Below are 23,504 nucleotides of genomic sequence, written 5' to 3' on the forward strand. Positions count from 1 at the left end.
GTTTTATGAATCCTGGCTTGACCTATTCAAGTAGCTGAAAGCCTGTCACCACCTCTAGAAACAAGATTCACACCAATCCAATTCATATCATTTTTTCCAAAGGAATATGTTCTGGCCGGTCGAAAATGCATCTCACAAAAATAGGCATTTAAAAATCTACTTTGCAGTTTCAGAACACTAACATGACTGTGAAGTGTACACAAGTAAAATGGGACTGTTTCAAAGTACCTAATCCCTCATAAACTTCTGAGAGGAAGCATGAAATAAATCTACCTAATTTTCTGGAAAAGAAAGATGGAGGATTTTTGTTATCACCACAGATGGGACTTGAACCCACAAACCCTGGCTTAGGAGGCCAGTGCCTTATCCATTAGGCCACTGAGGCACACATGCATAGCTCATTTCTAGAGGCAATATTTAAATGTATTCTATGGTCAGACACCGGTGTGTGCACACAGGGCATTTCTCACTTCTCTCTATAAGTAAACTTCCCATTTTCATCCTCTTCCATCCCCGACTTTAACGCTCTCTTCTATGCTATAATGGAGACTTTGCAATTTTAGCAAGTGGAGAGAAATTGGAGAACCACTTTCGACTCCACACTTCTTCTTCACTTACTTCTTTTCTCAATATACTGGGCTTAGAAAATGGTATCAAGCCATCCTTATCATCAGTAGGACACGGAAAGAGGCACTAAGTCTCCTAACCAAGTTCAACCACACTCTGCAACTTAACCATTGCACTACAAATTAGGCAACGGGGGCATCAGCAAAGGCAGCCAATGTGCCGATCCTTTATACATTTTGTGTAGTACTTTTCTTACTCGGAGGCAAAATCAGCACTTTAACTGCCCAAATCATACAGATTTTACACATGTACCACTCTATGCACACATAGGCACACTCCTTGCAGTTCTTCTACACACACTTAAGCTAAAAACCCATTCTGTCACGTCAAAATTCTGCAAACCTATTACATATTCAGTGCGTCGGCATAGAAGCACTTTTTAATGCCACTAAAATGCACAAGTAGTTAGACTGAAGATGCAACCTGAATGAGTTTACAGTATGCACTCCACTTTATTAATGATTAGTAATGAGAAAGTGAGGACTACAAGAGTATTGGAAAATACTTTTTCTGCTCTGAATGTAAAGCAGATTGTGTGACCATTGGCCAAAAACGACCACGAAGGGACTCGAACCCTCAATCTTCTGATCCGAAGTCATACGTCTTATCCATTAGGCCACGCGGTCATCCATTCACCTGAGATGATTTTTATCATGTAGGTGGTATGCATGGATGGAGAACATATTATTGAAAGGTATTCAGGTTTACATCCCATAGTGTTCTTTCAGCTCTTTTCGCTGGAAGCACTTTTTTGGAATCTATATATTGAGAATTTTATGAGTACGATATGCTTTTGTTTTCCTTTTTCCATACAAACCTCTTTCCTCATGAGTTTAAAGCTCATTTGTATGCTCTACATAGCTCTGGACGTTTCCAGACGTGGAGTGAAACTGTTTTGAAAGTAGTACAAATTGCTCCTTCCTGCATATGCTAATTTTTCACACTCACATAGGTTGTATAAGTTTTATGAATCCTGGCTTGACCTATTCAAGTAGCTGAAAGCCTGTCACCACCTCTAGAAACAAGATTCACACCAATCCAATTCAAATCATTTTTTCCAAAGGAATATGTTCTGGCCGGTCGAAAATGCATCTCACAAAAATAGGCATTTAAAAATCTACTTTGCAGTTTCAGAACACTAACATGACTGTGAAGTGTACACAAGTAAAATGGGACCGTTTCAAAGTACCTAATCCCTCATAAACTTCTGAGAGGAAGCATGTAATAAATCTACCTAATTTTCTGGAAAAGAAAGAGGCAGGATTTTTGTTATCACCTCAGATGGGACTCAAACCCACAATCCCTGGCTTAGGAGGCCAGTGCCTTATCCATTAGGCCACTGAGACACACATGCATAGCTCTTTTCTAGAGGCATTATTTAAATGTATTCTATGGTCAGACACCGGTGTGTGCACACAGGGCATTTCTCACTTCTCTCTATAAGTAAACTTCCCATTTTCATCCTCTTCCATCCCCGACTTTAACGCTCTCTTCTATGCTATAATGGAGACTTTGCAATTTTAGCAAGTGGAGAGAAATTGGAGAACCACTTTCGACTCCACACTTCTTCTTCACTTACTTCCTTTCTCAATATACTGGGCTTAGAAAATGGTATCAAGCCATCCTTATCATCAGTAGGACACGGAAAGAGGCACTAAGTCTCCTAACCAAGTTCAACCACACTCTGCAACTTAACCATTGCACTACAAATTAGGCAACGGGGGCATCAGCAAAGGCAGCCAATGTGCCGATCCTTTATTCATTTTGTGTAGTACTTTTCTTACTCGGAGGCAAAATCAGCACTTTAACTGCCCAAATCATACAGATTTTACACATGTAGCACTCTATGCACACATAGGCACACACCTTGCAGTTCTTCTACACACACTTAAGCTAAAAACCCATTCTGTCACGTCAAAATTCTGCAAACCTATTACATATTCAGTGCGTCGGCATAGAAGCACTTTTTAATGCCACTAAAATGCACAAGTAGTTAGACTGAAGATGCAACCTGAATGAGTTTAAAGTATGTACTCCACTTTATTAATGATTAGTAATGAGAAAGTGAGGACTACAAGAGTATTGGAAAAGACTTTTTCCACTCTGAATGTAAAGCAGATTGTGTTACCCTTGGCCAAAAACGACCATGAAGGGACTCGAACCCTCAATCTTCTGATCCGAAGTCAGATGCCTTATCCATTAGGCCACGCGGTCATCCGCTCACCTGAGATGATTTTTATCATGTAGGTGGTATGCATGGATGGAGAACATATTATTGAAAGGTATTCAGGTTTATATCCCATAGTGTTCTTTCAGCTCTTTTCGCTGGAAGCACTTTTTTGGAATCTATATATTGAGAATTTTATGAGTACGATATGCTTTTGTTTTCCTTTTTGCATACAAACCTCTTTCCTCGTGAGTTTAAAGCTCATTTGTATGCTCTACATAGCTCTGGACGTTTCCAGACGTGGAGTGAAACTGTTTTGAAAGTAGTACAAATTGCTCCTTCCTGCATATGCTAATTTTTCACACTCACATAGGTTGTATAAGTTTTATGGATCCTGGCTTGACCTATTCAAGTAGCTGAAAGCCTGTCACCACCTCTAGAAACAAGATTCACACCAATCCAATTCAAATCATTTTTTCCAAAAGAATATGTTCTGGCCGGTCGAAAATGCATCTCACAAAAATAGGCATTTAAAAATCTACTTTGCAGTTTCAGAACACTAACATGACTGTGAAGTGTACACAAGTAAAATGGGACAGTTTCAAAGTACCTAATCCCTCATAAACTTCCGAGAGGAAGCATGTAATAAATCTACCTAATTTTCGGGAAAAGAAAGAGGGAGGATTTTTGTTATCACCTCAGATGGGACTCGAACCTACAATCCCTGGCTTAGGAGGCCAGTGCCTTAGCCATTAGGCCACTGAGCCACACATGCATAGCTCTTTTCTAGAGGCATTATTTAAATGTATTCTATGGTCAGACACCGGTGTGTGCACACAGGGCATTTCTCACTTCTCTCTAGAAGTAAACTTCCCATTTTCATCCTCTTCCATCCCCGACTTTAACGCTCTCTTCTATGCTATAATGGAGACTTTGCAATTTTAGCAAGTGGAGAGAAATTGGAGAAACACTTTCGACTCCACACTTCTTCTTCACTTACTTCTTTTCTCAATATACTGGGCTTAGAAAATGGTATCAAGCCATCCTTATCATCAGTAGGACACGGAAAGTGGCACTAAGTCTCCTAACCAAGTTCAACCACACTCTGCAACTTAACCATTGCACTACAAATTAGGCAACGGGGGCATCAGCAAAGGCAGCCAATGTGCCGATCCTTTATACATTTTGTGTAGTACTTTTCTTACTCGGAGGCAAAATCAGCACTTTAACTGCCCAAATCATACAGATTTTACACATGTAGCACTCTATGCACACATAGGCACACACCTTGCAGTTCTTCTACACACACTAAAGCTAAAAACCCATTCTGTCACGTCAAAATTCTGCAAACCTATTACATATTCAGTGCGTCGGCATAGAAGCACTTTTTAATGCCACTAAAATGCACAAGTAGTTAGACTGAAGATGCAACCTGAATGAGTTTACAGTATGTACTCCACTTTATTAATGATTAGTAATGAGAAAGTGAGGACTACAAGAGTATTGGAAAAGACTTTTTCCACTCTGAATGTAAAGCAGATTGTGTGACCATTGGCCAAAAACGACCACGAAGGGACTCGAACCCTCAATCTTCTGATCCGAAGTCAGACGCCTTATCCATTAGGCCACGCTGTCATCCGTCCACCTGAGATGATTTTTATCATGTAGGTGGTATGCATGGATGGAGAACATATTATTGAAAGGTATTCAGGTTTACATCCCATAGTGTTCTTTCAGCTCTTTTCGCTGGAAGCACTTTTTTGGAATCTATATATTGAGAATTTTATGAGTACGATATGCTTTTGTTTTCCTTTTTGCATACAAACCTCTTTCCTCATGAGTTTAAAGCTCATTTGTATGCTCTACATAGCTCTGGACGTTTCCAGACGTGGAGTGAAACTGTTTTGAAAGTAGTACAAATTGCTCCTTCCTGCATATGCTAATTTTTCACACTCACATAGGTTGTATAAGTTTTATGAATCCTGGCTTGACCTATTCAAGTAGCTGAAAGCCTGTCACCACCTCTAGAAACAAGATTCACACCAATCCAATTCATATCATTTTTTCCAAAGGAATATGTTCTGGCCGGTCGAAAATGCATCTCACAAAAATAGGCATTTAAAAATCTACTTTGCAGTTTCAGAACACTAACATGACTGTGAAGTGTACACAAGTAAAATGGGACCGTTTCAAAGTACCTAATCCCTCATAAACTTCTGAGAGGAAGCATGAAATAAATCTACCTAATTTTCTGGAAAAGAAAGATGGAGGATTTTTGATATCACCTCAGATGGGACTTGAACCCACAAACCCTGGCTTAGGAGGCCAGTGCCTTATCCATTAGGCCACTGAGGCACACATGTATAGCTTTTTTCTAGAGGCAATATTTAAATGTATTCTATGGTCAGACACCGGTGTGTGCACACAGGGCATTTCTCACTTCTCTCTATAAGTAAACTTCCCATTTTCATCCTCTTCCATCCCCGACTTTAACGCTCTCTTCTATGCTATAATGGAGACTTTGCAATTTTAGCAAGTGGAGAGAAATTGGAGAACCACTTTCGACTCCACACTTCTTCTTCACTTACTTCTTTTCTCAATATACTGGGCTTAGAAAATGGTATCAAGCCATCCTTATCATCAGTAGGACAGGGAAAGAGGCACTAAGTCTCCTAACCAAGTTCAACCACACTCTGCAACTTAACCATTGCACTACAAATTAGGCAACGGGGGCATCAGCAAAGGCAGCCAATGTGCCGATCCTTTATACATTTTGTGTAGTACTTTTCTTACTCGGAGGCAAAATCAGCACTTTAACTGCCCAAATCATACAGATTTTACACATGTACCACTCTATGCACACATAGGCACACACCTTGCAGTTCTTCTACACACACTTAAGCTAAAAACCCATTCTGTCACGTCAAAATTCTGCAAACCTATTACATTTTCAGTGCGTCGGCATAGAAGCACTTTTTAATGCCACTAAAATGCACAAGTAGTTAGACTGAAGATGCAACCTGAATGAGTTTACAGTATGCACTCCACTTTATTAATGATTAGTAATGAGAAAGTGAGGACTACAAGAGTATTGGAAAATACTTTTTCTGCTCTGAATGTAAAGCAGATTGTGTGACCATTGGCCAAAAACGACCACGAAGGGACTCGAACCCTCAATCTTCTGATCCGAAGTCATATGTCTTATCCATTAGGCCACGCGGTAACCATTCACCTGAGATGATTTTTATCATGTAGGTGGTATGCATGGATGGAGAACATATTATTGAAAGGTATTCAGGTTTACATCCCATAGTGTTCTTTCAGCTCTTTTCGCTGGAAGCACTTTTTTGGAATCTATATATTGAGAATTTTATGAGTACGATATGCTTTTGTTTTCCTTTTTCCATACAAACCTCTTTCCTCATGAGTTTAAAGCTCATTTGTATGCTCTACATAGCTCTGGACGTTTCCAGACGTGGAGTGAAACTGTTTTGAAAGTAGTACAAATTGCTCCTTCCTGCATATGCTAATTTTTCACACTCACATAGGTTGTATAAGTTTTATGAATCCTGGCTTGACCTATTCAAGTAGCTGAAAGCCTGTCACCACCTCTAGAAACAAGATTCACACCAATCCAATTCAAATCATTTTTTCCAAAGGAATATGTTCTGGCCGGTCGAAAATGCATCTCACAAAAATAGGCATTTAAAAATATACTTTGCAGTTTCAGAACACTAACATGACTGTGAAGTGTACACAAGTAAAATGGGACAGTTTCAAAGTACCTAATCCCTCATAAACTTCCGAGAGGAAGCATGTAATAAATCTACCTAATTTTCTGGAAAAGAAAGAGGGAGGATTTTTGTTATCACCTCAGATGGGACTCGAACCTACAATCCCTGGCTTAGGAGGCCAGTGCCTTAGCCATTAGGCCACTGAGCCACACATGCATAGCTCTTTTCTAGAGGCATTATTTAAATGTATTCTATGGTCAGACACCGGTGTGTGCACACAGGGCATTTCTCACTTCTCTCTAGAAGTAAACTTCCCATTTTCATCCTCTTCCATCCCCGACTTTAACGCTCTCTTCTATGCTATAATGGAGACTTTGCAATTTTAGCAAGTGGAGAGAAATTGGAGAACCACTTTCGACTCCACACTTCTTCTTCACTTACTTCTTTTCTCAATATACTGGGCTTAGAAAATGGTATCAAGCCATCCTTATCATCAGTAGGACACGGAAAGTGGCACTAAGTCTCCTAACCAAGTTCAACCACACTCTGCAACTTAACCATTGCACTACAAATTAGGCAACGGGGGCATCAGCAAAGGCAGCCAATGTGCCGATCCTTTATACATTTTGTGTAGTACTTTTCTTACTCGGAGGCAAAATCAGCACTTTAACTGCCCAAATCATACAGATTTTACACATGTAGCACTCTATGCACACATAGGCACACACCTTGCAGTTCTTCTACACACACTTAAGCTAAAAACCCATTCTGTCACGTCAAAATTCTGCAAACCTATTACATATTCAGTGCGTCGGCATAGAAGCACTTTTTAATGCCACTAAAATGCACAAGTAGTTAGACTGAAGATGCAACCTGAATGAGTTTACAGTATGTACTCCACTTTATTAATGATTAGTAATGAGAAAGTGAGGACTACAAGAGTATTGGAAAAGACTTTTTCCACTCTGAATGTAAAGCAGATTGTGTGACCATTGGCCAAAAACGACCACGAAGGGACTCAAACCCTCAATCTTCTGATCCGAAGTCAGACGCCTTATCTATTAGGCCACGCGGTCATCCGTCCACCTGAGATGATTTTTATCATGTAGGTGGTATGCATAGATGGAGAACATATTATTGAAAGGTATTCAGGTTTACATCCCATAGTGTTCTTTCAGCTCTTTTCGCTGGAAGCACTTTATTGGAATCTATATATTGAGAATTTTATGAGTACGATATGCTTTTGTTTTCCTTTTTGCATGCAAACCTCTTTCCTCATGAGTTTAAAGCTCATTTGTATGCTCTACATAGCTCTGGGCGTTTCCAGACGTGGAGTGAAACTGTTTTGAAAGTAGTACAAATTGCTCCTTCCTGCATATGCTAATTTTTCACACTCATATAGGTTGTATAAGTTTTATGAATCCTGGCTTGACCTATTCAAGTAGCTGAAAGCCTGTCACCACCTCTAGAAACAAGATTCACACCAATCCAATTCAAATCATTTTTTCCAAAGGAATATGTTCTGGCCAGTCGAAAATGCATCTCACAAAAATAGGCATTTAAAAATCTACTTTGCAGTTTCAGAATACTAACATGACTGTGAAGTGTACACAAGTAAAATGGGACCGTTTCAAAGTACCTAATCCCTCATAAACTTCTGAGAGGAAGCATGTAATAAATCTACCTAATTTTCTGGACAAGAAAGAGGGAGGATTTTTGTTATCACCTCAGATGGGACTCAAACCCACAATCCCTGGCTTAGGAGGTCAGTGCCTTTTCCATTAGGCCACCGAGACACACATGCATAGCTCTTTTCTAGAGGCATTATTTAAATGTATTCTATGGTCAGACACCGGTGTGTGCACACAGGGCATTTCTCACTTCTCTCTATAAGTACACTTCCCATTTTCATCCTCTTCCATCCCGGACTTTAACGCTCTCTTCTATGCTATAATGGAGACTTTGCAATTTTAGCAAGTGGAGAGAAATTGGAGAACCACTTTCGACTCCACACTTCTTCTTCACTTACTTCTTTTCTCAATATACTGGGCTTAGAAAATGGTATCAAGCCATCCTTATCATCAGCAGGACACGGAAAGAGGCACCAAGTCTCCTAACCAAGTTCAACCACACTCTGCAACTTAACCATTGCAGTACAAATTAGGCAACGGGGGCATCAGCAAAGGCAGCCAATGTGCCGATCCTTTATACATTTTGTGTAGTACTTTTCTTACTCGGAGGCAAAATCAGCACTTTAACTGCCCAAATCATACAGATTTTACACATGTAGCACTCTATACACACATAGGCACACACCTTGCAGTTCTTCTACACACACTTAAGCTAAAAACCCATTCTGTCACGTCAAAATTCTGCAAACCTATTACATATTCAGTGTGTCGACATAGAAGCACTTTTTAATGCCACTAAAATGCACAAGTAGTTAGCCTGAAGATGCAACCTGAATGAGTTTACAGTATGTACTCCACTTTATTAATGATTAGTAATGAGAAAGTGAGGACTACAAGAGTATTGGAAAATACTTTTTCCACTCTGAATGTAAAGCAGATTTTGTGACCATTGGCCAAAAATGACCACGAAGGGACTCGAACCCTCAAACTTCTGATCCGAAGTCAGACGCCTTATCCATTAGGCCACGCGGTCATCCGTTCACCTGAGATGATTTTAATCATGTAGGTGGTATGCATGGATGGAGAACATATTATTGAAAGGTATTCAGGTTTACATCCCATAGTGTTCTTTCAGCTCTTTTCGCTGGAAGCACTTTTTTGGAATCTATATATTGAGTATTTTATGAGTACGATATGCTTTTGTTTTCCTTTTTGCATACAAACCTCTTTCCTCGTGAGTTTAAAGCTCATTTGTATGCTCTACATAGCTCTGGATGTTTCCAGACGTGGAGTGAAACTGTTTTGAAAGTAGTACAAATTGCTCCTTCCTGCATATGCTAATTTTTCACACTCACATAGGTTGTATAAGTTTTATGAATCCTGGCTTGACCTATTCAAGTAGCTGAAAGCCTGTCACCACCTCTAGAAACAAGATTCACACCAATCCAATTCAAATCATTTTTTCCAAAAGAATATGTTCTGGCCGGTCGAAAATGCATCTCACAAAAATAGGCATTTAAAAATCTACTTTGCAGTTTCAGAACACTAACATGACTGTGAAGTGTACACAAGTAAAATGGGACAGTTTCAAAGTACCTAATCCCTCATAAACTTCCGAGAGGAAGCATGTAATAAATCTACCTAATTTTCTGGAAAAGAAAGAGGGAGGATTTTTGTTATCACCTCAGATGGGACTCGAACCTACAATCCCTGGCTTAGGAGGCCAGTGCCTTAGCCATTAGGCCACTGAGCCACACATGCATAGCTCTTTTCTAGAGGCATTATTTAAATGTATTCTATGGTCAGACACCGGTGTGTGCACACAGGGCATTTCTCACTTCTCTCTAGAAGTAAACTTCCCATTTTCATCCTCTTCCATCCCCGACTTTAACGCTCTCTTCTATGCTATAATGGAGACTTTGCAATTTTAGCAAGTGGAGAGAAATTGGAGAACCACTTTCGACTCCACACTTCTTCTTCACTTACTTCTTTTCTCAATATACTGGGCTTAGAAAATGGTATCAAGCCATCCTTATCAACAGTAGGACACGGAAAGTGGCACTAAGTCTCCTAACCAAGTTCAACCACACTCTGCAACTTAACCATTGCACTACAAATTAGGCAACGGGGACATCAGCAAAGGCAGCCAATGTGCCGATCCTTTATACATTTTGTGTAGTACTTTTCTTACTCGGAGGCAAAATCAGCACTTTAACTGCCCAAATCATACAGATTTTACACATGTAGCACTCTATGCACACATAGGCACACACCTTGCAGTTCTTCTACACACACTTAAGCTAAAAACCCATTCTGTCACGTCAAAATTCTGCAAACCTATTACATATTCAGTGCGTCGGCATAGAAGCACTTTTTAATGCCACTAAAATGCACAAGTAGTTAGACTGAAGATGCAACCTGAATGAGTTTACAGTATGTACTCCACTTTATTAATGATTAGTAATGAGAAAGTGAGGACTACAAGAGTATTGGAAAAGACTTTTTCCACTCTGAATGTAAAGCAGATTGTGTGACCATTGGCCAAAAACGACCACGAAGGGACTCAAACCCTCAATCTTCTGATCCGAAGTCAGACGCCTTATCCATTAGGCCACGCGGTCATCCGTCCACCTGAGATGATTTTTATCATGTAGGTGGTATGCATAGATGGAGAACATATTATTGAAAGGTATTCAGGTTTACATCCCATAGTGTTCTTTCAGCTCTTTTCGCTGGAAGCACTTTATTGGAATCTATATATTGAGAATTTTATGAGTACGATATGCTTTTGTTTTCCTTTTTGCATGCAAACCTCTTTCCTCATGAGTTTAAAGCTCATTTGTATGCTCTACATAGCTCTGGGCGTTTCCAGACGTGGAGTGAAACTGTTTTGAAAGTAGTACAAATTGCTCCTTCCTGCATATGCTAATTTTTCACACTCATATAGGTTGTATAAGTTTTATGAATCCTGGCTTGACCTATTCAAGTAGCTGAAAGCCTGTCACCACCTCTAGAAACAAGATTCACACCAATCCAATTCAAATCATTTTTTCCAAAGGAATATGTTCTGGCCGGTCGAAAATGCATCTCACAAAAATAGGCATTTAAAAATCTACTTTGCAGTTTCAGAATACTAACATGACTGTGAAGTGTACACAAGTAAAATGGGACCGTTTCAAAGTACCTAATCCCTCATAAACTTCTGAGAGGAAGCATGTAATAAATCTACCTAATTTTCTGGAAAAGAAAGAGGGAGGATTTTTGTTATCACCTCAGATGGGACTCAAACCCACAATCCCTGGCTTAGGAGGTCAGTGCCTTTTCCATTAGGCCACCGAGACACACATGCATAGCTCTTTACTAGAGGCATTATTTAAATGTATTCTATGGTCAGACACCGGTGTGTGCACACAGGGCATTTCTCACTTCTCTCTATAAGTACACTTCCCATTTTCATCCTCTTCCATCCCCGACTTTAACGCTCTCTTCTATGCTATAATGGAGACTTTGCAATTTTAGCAAGTGGAGAGAAATTGGAGAACCACTTTCGACTCCACACTTCTTCTTCACTTACTTCTTTTCTCATTATACTGGGATTAGAAAATGGTATCAAGCCATCCTTATCATCAGTAGGACACGGAAAGAGGCACTAAGTCTCCTAACCAAGTTCAACCACACTCTGCAACTTAACCATTGCACTACAAATTAGGCAACGGGGGCATCAGCAAAGGCAGCCAATGTGCCGATCCTTTATACATTTTGTGTAGTACTTTTCTTACTCGGAGGCAAAATCAGCACTTTAACTGCCCAAATCATACAGATTTTACACATTAGCACTCTATACACACATAGGCACACACCTTGCAGTTCTTCTACACACACTTAAGCTAAAAACCCATTCTGTCACGTCAAAATTCTGCAAACCTATTACATATTCAGTGTGTCGACATAGAAGCACTTTTTAATGCCACTAAAATGCACAAGTAGTTACCCTGAAGATGCAACCTGAATGAGTTTACAGTATGTACTCCACTTTATTAATGATTAGTAATGAGAAAGTGAGGACTACAAGAGTATTGGAAAAGACTTTTTCCACTCTGAATGTAAAGCAGATTGTGTGACCATTGGCCAAAAACGACCACGAAGGGACTCAAACCCTCAATCTTCTGATCCGAAGTCAGACGCCTTATCCATTAGGCCACGCGGTCATCCGTCCACCTAAGATGATTTTAATCATGTAGGTGGTATGCATAGATGGAGAACATATTATTGAAAGGTATTCAGGTTTACATCCCATAGTGTTCTTTCAGCTCTTTTCGCTGGAAGCACTTTTTTGGAATCTATATATTGAGTATTTTATGAGTACGATATGCTTTTGTTTTCCTTTTTGCATACAAACCTCTTTCCTCATGAGTTTAAAGCTCATTTGTATTCTCTACATAGCTCTGGAAGTTTCCAGACGTGGAGTGAAACTGTTTTGAAAGTAGGACAAATTGCTCCTTCCTGCATATGCTAATTTTTCACACTCACATAGGTTGTATACGTTTTATGAATCCTGGCTTGACCTATTCAAGTAGCTGAAAGCCTGTCACCACCTCTAGAAACAAGATTCACACCAATCCAATTCAAATCATTTTTTCCAAAGGAATATGTTCTGGCCGGTCGAAAATGCATCTCACAAAAATAGGCATTTAAAAATCTACTTTGCAGTTTCAGAACACTAACATGACTGTGAAGTGTACACAAGTAAAACGGGACCGTTTCAAAGTACCTAATCCCTCATAAACTTCTGAGAGGAAGCATGTAATAAATCTACCTAATTTTCTGGAAAAGAAAGAGGGAGGATTTTTGTTATCACCTCAGATGGGACTTTAACCCACAATCCCTGGCTTAGGAGGTCAGTGCCTTTTCCATTAGGCCACCGAGACACACATGCATAGCTCTTTTCTAGAGGCAATATTTAAATGTATTCTATGGTCAGACACCGGTGTGTGCACACAGGGCATTTCTCACTTCTCTCTATAAGTACACTTCCCATTTTCATCCTCTTCCATCCCCGACTTTAACGCTCTCTTCTATGCTATAATGGAGACTTTGCAATTTTAGCAAGTGGAGAGAAATTGGAGAACCACTTTCGACTCCACACTTCTTCTTCACTTACTTCTTTTCTCAATATACTGGGCTTAGAAAATGGTATCAAGCCATCCTTATCATCAGTAGGACACGGAAAGAGGCACTAAGTCTCCTAACCAAGTTCAACCACACTCTGCAACTTAACCATTGCACTACAAATTAGGCAACGGGGGCATCAGCAAAGGCAGCCAATGTGCCGATCCTTTATACATTTTGTGTAGTACTTTTCTTACTCGGAGGCAAAATCAGCACTTTAACTGCCCAAATCATACAGATTTTACACATGTAGCACTCTATACACACATAGGCACACACCTTGCAGTTCTTCTACACCCACTTAAGCTAAAAACCCATTCTGTCACGTCAAAATTCTGCAAACCTATTACATATTCAGTGCGTCGGCATAGAAGCACTTTTTAATGCCACTAAAATGCACAAGTAGTTAGACTGAAGTTGCAACCTGAATGAGTTTACAGTATGTACTCCACTTTATTAATGATTAGTAATGAGAAAGTGAGGACTACAAGAGTATTGGAAAATACTTTTTCCACTCTGAATGTAAAGCAGATTGTGTGACCATTGGCCAAAAATGACCACGAAGGGACTCAAACCCTCAATCTTCTGATCCGAAGTCAGACGCCTTATCCATTAGGCCACGTGGTCATCCGTTCACCTGAGATGATTTTAATCATGTAGGTGGTATGCATGGATGGAGAACATATTATTGAAAGGTATTCAGGTTTACATCCCATAGTGTTCTTTCAGCTCTTTTCGCTGGAAGCACTTTTTTGGAATCTATATATTGAGAATTTTATGAGTACGATATGCTTTTGTTTTCCTTTTTGCATACAAACCTCTTTCCTCATGAGTTTAAAGCTCATTTGTATTCTCTACATAGCTCTGGAAGTTTCCAGACGTGGAGTGAAACTGTTTTGAAAGTAGGACAAATTGCTCCTTCCTGCATATGCTAATTTTTCACACTCACATAGTTTGTATAAGTTTTATGAATCCTGGCTTGACCTATTCAAGTAGCTGAAAGCCTGTCACCACCTCTAGAAGCAAGATTCACACCAATCCAATTCAAATCATTTTTTCCAAAATAAAATGTTCTGGCCGGTCGAAAATGCATCTCACAAAAATAGGCATTTAAAAATCTACTTTGCAGTTTCAGAACACTAACATGACTGTGAAGTGTACACAAGTAAAATGGGACAGTTTCAAAGTACCTAATCCCTCATAAACTTCCGAGAGGAAGCATGTAATAAATCTACGTCATTTTCTGGAAAAGAAAGAGGCAGGATTTTTGTTATCACCTCAGATGGGACTCAAACCCACAATCCCTGGCTTAGGAGGCCAGTGCCTTATCCATTAGGCCACTGAGACACACATGCATGGCTCTTTTCTAGAGGCATTATTTAAATGTATTCTATGGTCAGACACCGGTGTGTGCACACAGGGCATTTCTCACTTCTCTCTATAAGTAAACTTCCCATTTTCATCCTCTTCCATCCCCGACTTTAACGCTCTCTTCTATGCTATAATGGAGACTTTGCAATTTTAGCAAGTGGAGAGAAATTGGAGAACCACTTTCGACTCCACACTTCTTCTTCACTTACTTCCTTTCTCAATATACTGGGCTTAGAAAATGGTATCAAGCCATCCTTATCATCAGTAGGACACGGAAAGAGGCACTAAGTCTCCTAACCAAGTTCAACCACACTCTGCAACTTAACCATTGCACTACAAATTAGGCAACGGGGGCATCAGCAAAGGCAGCCAATGTGCCGATCCTTTATACATTTTGTGTAGTACCTTTCTTACTCGGAGGCAAAATCAGCACTTTAACTGCCCAAATCATACAGATTTTACACATGTACCACTCTATGCACACATAGGCACACACCTTGCAGTTCTTCTACACACACTTAAGCTAAAAACCCATTCTGTCACGTCAAAATTCTGCAAACCTATTACATATTCAGTGCGTCGGCATAGAAGCACTTTTTAATGCCACTAAAATGCACAAGTAGTTAGACTGAAGATGCAACCTGAATGAGTTTAAAGTATGTACTCCACTTTATTAATGATTAGTAATGAGAAAGTGAGGACTACAAGAGTATTGGAAAAGACTTTTTCCACTCTGAATGTAAAGCAGATTGTGTTACCATTGGCCAAAAACGACCATGAAGGGACTCGAACCCTCAATCTTCTGATCCGAAGTGAGACGCCTTATCCATTAGGCCACGCGGTCATCCGTTCACCTGAGATGATTTTTATCATGTAGGTGGTATGCATGGATGGAGAACATATTATTGAAAGGTATTCAGGTTTACATCCCATAGTGTTCTTTCAGCTCTTTTCGCTGGAAGCACTTTTTTGGAATCTATATATTGAGAATTTTATGAGTACGATATGCTTTTGTTTTCCTTTTTGCATACAAACCTCTTTCCTCGTGAGTTTAAAGCTCATTTGTATGCTCTACATAGCTCTGGACGTTTCCAGACGTGGAGTGAAACTGTTTTGAAAGTAGTACAAATTGCTCCTTCCTGCATATGCTAATTTTTCACACTCACATAGGTTGTATAAGTTTTATGAATCCTGGCTTGACCTATTCAAGTAGCTGAAAGCCTGTCACCACCTCTAGAAACAAGATTCACACCAATCCAATTCAAATCATTTTTTCCAAAAGAATATGTTCTGGCCGGTCGAAAATGCATCTCACAAAAATAGGCATTTAAAAATCTACTTTGCAGTTTCAGAACACTAACATGACTGTGAAGTGTACACAAGTAAAATGGGACAGTTTCAAAGTACCTAATCCCTCATAAACTTCCGAGAGGAAGCATGTAATAAATCTACCTAATTTTCTGGAAAAGAAAGAGGGAGGATTTTTGTTATCACCTCAGATGGGACTTGAACCTACAATCCCTGGCTTAGGAGGCCAGTGCCTTAGCCATTAGGCCACTGAGCCACACATGCATAGCTCTTTTCTAGAGGCATTATTTAAATGTATTCTATGGTCAGACACCGGTGTGCGCACACAGGGCATTTCTCACTTCTCTCTAGAAGTAAACTTCCCATTTTCATCCTCTTCCATCCCCGACTTTAACGCTCTCTTCTATGCTATAATGGAGACTTTGCAATTTTAGCAAGTGGAGAGAAATTGGAGAACCACTTTCGACTCCACACTTCTTCTTCACTTACTTCTTTTCTCAATATACTGGGCTTAGAAAATGGTATCAAGCCATCCTTATCATCAGTAGGACACGGAAAGTGGCACTAAGTCTCCTAACCAAGTTCAACCACACTCTGCAACTTAACCATTGCACTACAAATTAGGCAACGGGGGCATCAGCAAAGGCAGCCAATGTGCCGATCCTTTATACATTTTGTGTAGTACTTTTCTTACTCGGAGGCAAAATCAGCACTTTAACTGCCCAAATCATACAGATTTTACACATGTAGCACTCTATGCACACATAGGCACACACCTTGCAGTTCTTCTACACACACTACACTACAACTACTTGCTTACCTCAGGGTTGACGCCGGACTGCCCCTGCACATCCCAGCCCTTCCAGTGCACAGCGCCAGCAACTCGCCGGACCCGCTTCGCGGGTCCCGCTTCGCGTTCAGTCACCGCGGAGGATTGCTGATTGGGACTGCCTGCCATCCAGGGGAAAAGATTCAGGACCGGGGCTGCGAGCAGCAGGGACTCCATAGTCCAGGAGTCCCTGCGAGCCCAACCACCAACACCTGGGCTGCTCTCCCTGGCCGACACGCCCCCAAGCCCACGGGAGTAAAAGACGAAGGATTTCTCCCTAACAGTGGGACAACTACTTGCTTACCTCAGGGTTGACGCCGGACTGCCCCTGCACATCCCAGCCCTTCCAGTGCACAGCGCCAGCAACTCGCCGGACCAGCTTCGCGGGTCCCGCTTCGCGTTCAGTCACAGCGGAGGATTGCTGATTGGGACTGCCTGCCATCCAGGGGAAAAGATTCAGGACCGGGGCTGCGAGCAGCAGGGACTCCATAGTCCAGGAGTCCCTGCGAGCCCAACCACCAACACCTGGGCTGCTCTCCCTGGCCGACACGCCCCCAAGCCCACGGGAGTAAAAGACGAAGGATTTCTCCCTAACAGTGGGACAACTACTTGCTTACCTCAGGGTTGACGCCGGACTGCCCCTGCACATCCCAGCCCTTCCAGTGCACAGCGCCAGCAACTCGCCGGACCCGCTTCGCGGGTCCCGCTTCGCGGGTCCCGCTTCGCGTTCAGTCACCGCGGAGGATTGCTGATTGGGACTGCCTGCCATCCAGGGGAAAAGATTCAGGACCGGGGCTGCGAGCAGCAGGGACTCCATAGTCCAGGAGTCCCTGCGAGCCCAACCACCAACACCTGGGCTGCTCTCCCTGGCCGACACGCCCCCAAGCCCCAGTACTGTACTATTTAAAGAACCTGGTTACCCGCTGCGCGGGAGCGCCCGGGGCTAAGCCCGGGCAAAGGGCGGGCCGTCTGAGGCCGTCAGAGAACGGAGGAGACCGGACCGGGCCCTCTCCATAACACCGAGGTACTTTCAGAACCTAACCCAGCTCATCGTGTGAGAGCTCTAAGTAGCCTGGTGAAAACTCTGTGCGCCAAAATTTTGTTGTCGATTAATTGTTCCACTCGATTGTGGAGATGGTTCTTACGAGAGGGTCTAAAGATAAAGTAAAGGGAGGTGGGGGAAAACGTTTGGGTCCTATGGATGACTTTATCACCAAGGCGAACAATTTTATTGACCAAAGCATCACCCTAATAGAAGGTAGGGTCTCTTTAGATTTAGCCCTGGCAAAGCGGTCATCCATGGGAAACTTGAAGAATGCAAAAACCCCCGAGTCCCGCCGAATTGGGGGCTGTGGCCCCTCTCCCACAGGTAGGAGAAGTCTACCAAATAATGTAGATCTTTCAGCCTCACAACTTTCCGATTTTCAATTAAGCCTTGATTTAGAAAAATCGCCAGTACTAATCCCCGAAATAACCCCGGAAGAAATAAGAATCACTAGAGGGAAAAGGGAGGGGGCAATTAGGAAAAGAAGAACAAAACCTAATAAATCGATCCCTCATGACTCCAGTACCCTAGACGAACCGAAACCTTCAACACCCACATCTGACAATCCCCACCCTGGTAAATCAGTCATTAATCAGCCCACGCATGAAAATTTAGATTCGCTTAGCGTACTTAACTCGAGTTCTTCTTTACCTATTTACCTGCAAAGAGACAATTTTAACCCTGTGTCAATAGCCAACATAGCAGACCTTCTAAAAATTACCATTACCCCACTCGAATTAAGGTTGTCTCGGATGGAACAACAATTACAGCTCCTTATTGACATCACGAAACCAAAACAAGTAATAGGGGGGGGGGATAAACAAAAAGAGAAAAGTATCAAACCTCCCCTTCAAAAGGTGTCATATACGAAAAAAAAAAACTCTAAAAATGCCCCTTCTGATTCCACATCTAAATCACCACGTCCCGAAACAACCATTATAGAGCAAACAGAAGATCCTATTGCTAACTCCAACATTTGTCATCCTTCTCAGAAAAATGTTTTGGGAGCAGCGAAGCCAGGGCCAAAAAACTCCCCTCTCAAGGGAAAAAAGACGCTCCAACAAAACAAACAGGTCCCTAACCAAGTAACAACTGATCACACCTTGGCTGACACGAGGGGCTGCAAAAAAAGGTTGGCAGTTGACCTACCTCCAGAAGCAAGCCCCTATGTGGTAGTTATGGTAGGAGTTCCCGAGTTAGAAGATCACGTCGTGGAAACTACCTGGTCACTGAAAAATAAGGTGCAGTTTTGGTTAAATAACAACTGTCCCATTACTGAACCCGGGTCATCTAGGATCTTGATGGTCCGTAGAACCCCGTGGGTGGGAAATAGTAGGAAATCAATTCCGGGCGACTGTATTTTGATTTCCTTTGACCACCCATGGGTGGTGGACCACATATGTTCTTGGGAGCGTCCAAACACCCAGGGCGAAATAGGTATTAGACGTCTCTCCTTTTTTTATCCCTCCAGGTCGCCCAGGGATGCTCAATTCACCAATGCTCCTTATTGGGAAACTAAAGACCCAGTCCACGATAATTATTTCAATCGTTGGAACACAGTGGGCCCCCGTTACCATGAGCATGGTGGTTATAGGATAAATTCAGGCCCACAATTTTGGGGAAGAGGAAATGACGACTGGGGCTTCCACCAATTGCGGATGCTAAATAGAGAGCCAACCCAAAGGGAAACCTGGTTTGGGTTTCCCACGGACAACAGATTTAGTGTTCTTGAAATGGTCGATTGACCATCAACTAATTTCAAATCCACCGATCATAGCTCTTCCCATTTAACATCTAATTCCACAATGGATTCCTCAATCCAAGAAACAGTGCATAATGTAGATTTGCATTCTCTATCCATTTTTTTCTGGAATATAGCAGGGCTTCGTTCAAAAATCGAAGACGGCTCATTGATACATTTTTGGGAAGGGGGGAATATCATATGTCTCCAGGAGACTTGGTCCTTGACAGAGCTTCACCTCGCTGGCTATAAAACGTATTTTACGCCAGCGTTGGGGGGCGGTTTTGGAAGACCCAAGGGAGGGTTGACTACATATATTGCCAACACAATCAATGATCTCAAAACATCCTTGGTGCTGTCTGATCCAAATTTCCAACTATTAAAGCTCCTCTATAATAAATGTGAGCCTATTCTTTTGCTCAATGTCTATAATAATCTTGACGAGGAACAATTTTTGTCTCTCATCAATCTAATTAAGGAGAAATTGGGTCATAACTCTCCACTTCGTAAGGGCCCAGTCCACCTTATATGTGGAGGAGACTTAAATATCCACCCATGCCCTCATGTCGGGAAAAATAGATGTGGAATTGTGGATGAAGAGAACGCTCCTATCATGCACTTTAATCATAGTAAAACGGGGATTGCAATGAACAATATGCTGGTTGACTTAGAACTGGAAATAGTAAACAAACTGATCCCGGACTCTAACTTTTTACAACCAACGTATGTGGGTAGGGGCTTCAGCACTACAGTAGATTATATTCTTCTCTCCCCAGGCTTATTACCTCGAGTAAGGTCCTTTGAGGTATTGCTAAATACTTTTAGTGACCACTCCGCTCTTAGACTAGAACTCCAACAATTGAAGGGACAACCGGAAACTAGTGTAATCGCCTCTACGCTCGCTCAAAATAAATTGGAGTTGGGCAGGACAAATGGTTATACAGTAAAGTGGGAGACGCTGGATCCGGAGATAATCACGGCGAAATTGGTAATGGAGTCATATGTAAATATAACCAATTGCCTTGATCCAACGTTACCTGAAGAAGCTGTTTTAACCAACTTTCTACTAATACTGGAAAAGATTAAGGAACTTCTTACAATAACATCTAGGAGGTCACCCTCGACCAAAAAAGGATGGTTTAATCATTCCTGTACCATGGCCCTGTCCAACTTAAAAAAGGAACTAAAAAAAACAGTGAGAGATTCAGAATTGATTCAAATGCTGAGGCGTCAATATGTCTCCGCACGGAAGCAAAGAATCACTGAATTAAAAATGAAACTGTGGGACGATTTGCACACTAGCGCTGTATCTAAGGATAGTTTGGCTTTTTGGCGTACTGTTAAAACTCCATATCTCTTGGGCGCAGACACCCCTAAGATAGAAGTGGCTATCGATGAGGCTACGTGGGTGACACATTTTTCAAAATTTTTTAAAAACCCAGTAAATACCAGTAAAAGAATAGATCATAGTCTTCCAAACGTCAACTATCCCATCTCCCTAACTTTTGATATCGCTGAAGTTATAGCGGCCTTGAATGCTAGCAAAAGCGGGAAAGCTCCAGGCCCCGATGGGGTCCCAGTAGACTTGTTTAAATTTAACCCGGACCTCTGACCCCCATTTTAACTAGAGTATGCATAGCAGTGGCAAAAGTGGGACTGTTGGACTCTTGGACAAAGTCTATCATGGTCCCAATTTTTAAAAAAGGTGACCGCCAAGATGTCAATTGTTATCGTCCCATTTCCCTTTTAGATTCGCTAGGCAAAGTGGTCGGTAGAATCGTTCTTGAACGACTACAGCAGTGGGCAGAGGAGGGACACATTATTTCAGACCTTCAATTTGGATTCCGGGAGGGGTTTGGAACGGTAGAGCAGGCCCTGAACCTCAGTCTGATCCTGGGAAAATACTGCCAAGGAAAAAAAGAAACTGTGTATATGGTATACGTAGATTTATCTGCCGCCTTTGACTGCGTTTCACATATGAAACTTTGGAATATCTTGTTACTGATGGGAGTGGACTCATCTCTCGTAGATTTTATGAGAGAACTATATTCGGGTGCCACCGCTAGGGTGCGTTTTGGCACAAAGGGTGAATTGACTACGCCGTTCGGAGTGGAGCGAGGCGTCAGGCAGGGATGTGTCCTTGCCACCTTCCTCTTCTCCCTCTACACAAATGGCCTAGAGGCGGAGATGTTGAGGGGGGCTCTGGACCTACCCCGGGTCAAACGGCGATTGATACCCGCCTTGCTCTACGCCGACGACGCGGTCATTTTGGCCCGCACCCCACGCGAACTGCAAAAATCCCTAAATAGATACGTTGAGTTCATGGGTGGCCTGGATTTACAGGTTAACGTGAAAAAAACATTTGTCATGGTAGCCGGGCGAGCCAAAAAATGTGTAAAGAATATTTTTCTTAAAGAGCAAAAACTTGAGGTAACTACGAAGTACTGCTATTTGGGGATAATGATTGATGATAGGCTTAGCTGGAGAGCAGCAGTGGAGGCCAGATGTCACTTGTTTAAAAGAGCAACAATGTCCCTGATAAGTTTTTCACAGAGGCTAGGGAAAAGGCCTCCAGTGGAGCTGTTAAAAATTTACGTAGCTAAATGCCAGGCAATTGCCCTTTATGGAGCAGGCCTGTGGGGAATCGCAGAAATCAGCACCCTTCAGGTCGCCGAAAATAACTTTTTAAGATTTCTCTTAGCAGCACCAATGAGCTCCTCAGTATATGCCCTTCATCTGGAGCTTGGTATTCCCTACCTTGAGGACCTGATAAGAATTCAACCGCTATTGCTCTGGCGTCGTATCTGGTCTTCCGTGAACAATGTGTTTTCACAAGAAATTCTGATGGACGCAATGGCCATAGACCACTCTGTATCAATTCAATGGTTGTGCTATGTACAAAATTTTTTTAAGGATCTAGATTTGGAGATCTATTACACAGATCCAAAAAAAATTAACGAATTGTCAAAGAAAGGACTTAAAAAACTGGCTTTAACGCATCTGGAGTCCCTGAGACTGACCTCCGTGGCATCGAAACCCTCGGTTGTTCATGCTAATTTAATTCAGACCACTTACTCCATCCAACCTTATTTGACATTACAGATTAGCACCTATCACAGAATGTTGTTAACAAGATTTAGATTTGACTCCTTTTTTAGGCTAGTATCCTTCCCCAAGAGAAACAGCTGGGAGAAGGTTTCCACCCCTTGTCCGTGTGATGAAGTGTCAACTCAGACAAATTTACACACTATTCTGTTTTGTAAATTTCATCATCCACACAGGAGGGTCTGGTTACTACCTTTATTAAAGAGCTGGGGACTAAGACAATGTCGACCGGCAATGCTACGCCTTCAAAGCCTAGATTCCGAATTGACCTGTTATCTTGTTCTTAACTTCCTTAAATGTATTCTGCAACATAGGAATAATTTGTAAGCAGCGGTTTGATCCCAGTATTTGTAGATGAAATGAATTTTTGTAAAACCTTGGTTTTAACTATATGAGCTGATAATTGTTTAGCTTTAATTTTTATTATTCTTTAATCTATGTGCGATGTTCTATTTGTAACTGCTCTTTTATGGTTTTTTAATTGTAAAAACCGAATAAAGAATTTATTATTATTATACACACACTTAAGCTAAAAACCCATTCTGTCACGTCAAAATTCTGCAAACCTATTACATATTCAGTGCGTCGGCATAGAAGCACTTTTTAATGCCACTAAAATGCACAAGTAGTTAGACTGAAGATGCAACCTGAATGAGTTTACAGTATGTACTCCACTTTATTAATGATTAGTAATGAGAAAGTGAGGACTACAAGAGTATTGGAAAAGACTTTTTCCACTCTGAATGTAAAGCAGATTGTGTGACCATTGGCCAAAAA

At 41.5% G+C, this 23,504-nt stretch overlaps 5 non-coding genes across 5 annotated transcripts; all 5 read right to left on the reverse strand.

The window, feature by feature from the left end:
- Positions 1 to 5,076: 5,076 nt before the first annotated feature.
- TRNAR-CCU (transfer RNA arginine (anticodon CCU)) lies at positions 5,077 to 5,149 on the reverse strand. Its single transcript has one exon. It is a non-coding gene; the product is annotated as a tRNA-Arg (tRNA).
- Positions 5,150 to 9,119: 3,970 nt separating this feature from the next.
- TRNAR-UCG (transfer RNA arginine (anticodon UCG)) lies at positions 9,120 to 9,192 on the reverse strand. The gene has a single exon. It is a non-coding gene; the product is annotated as a tRNA-Arg (tRNA).
- Positions 9,193 to 10,707: 1,515 nt separating this feature from the next.
- Positions 10,708 to 10,780, reverse strand: TRNAR-UCG (transfer RNA arginine (anticodon UCG)). Its single transcript has one exon. It is a non-coding gene; the product is annotated as a tRNA-Arg (tRNA).
- Positions 10,781 to 12,294: 1,514 nt separating this feature from the next.
- TRNAR-UCG (transfer RNA arginine (anticodon UCG)) lies at positions 12,295 to 12,367 on the reverse strand. The gene has a single exon. It is a non-coding gene; the product is annotated as a tRNA-Arg (tRNA).
- A 1,515-nt stretch (positions 12,368 to 13,882) lies between these two features.
- On the reverse strand, positions 13,883 to 13,955 carry TRNAR-UCG (transfer RNA arginine (anticodon UCG)). Its single transcript has one exon. It is a non-coding gene; the product is annotated as a tRNA-Arg (tRNA).
- Positions 13,956 to 23,504: the final 9,549 nt, after the last annotated feature.

Source organism: Triturus cristatus, chromosome 4_1, assembly GCF_964204655.1.
Source record: "Triturus cristatus chromosome 4_1, aTriCri1.1, whole genome shotgun sequence".
NCBI classification, from domain to species: Eukaryota; Metazoa; Chordata; class Amphibia; order Caudata; family Salamandridae; genus Triturus; species Triturus cristatus.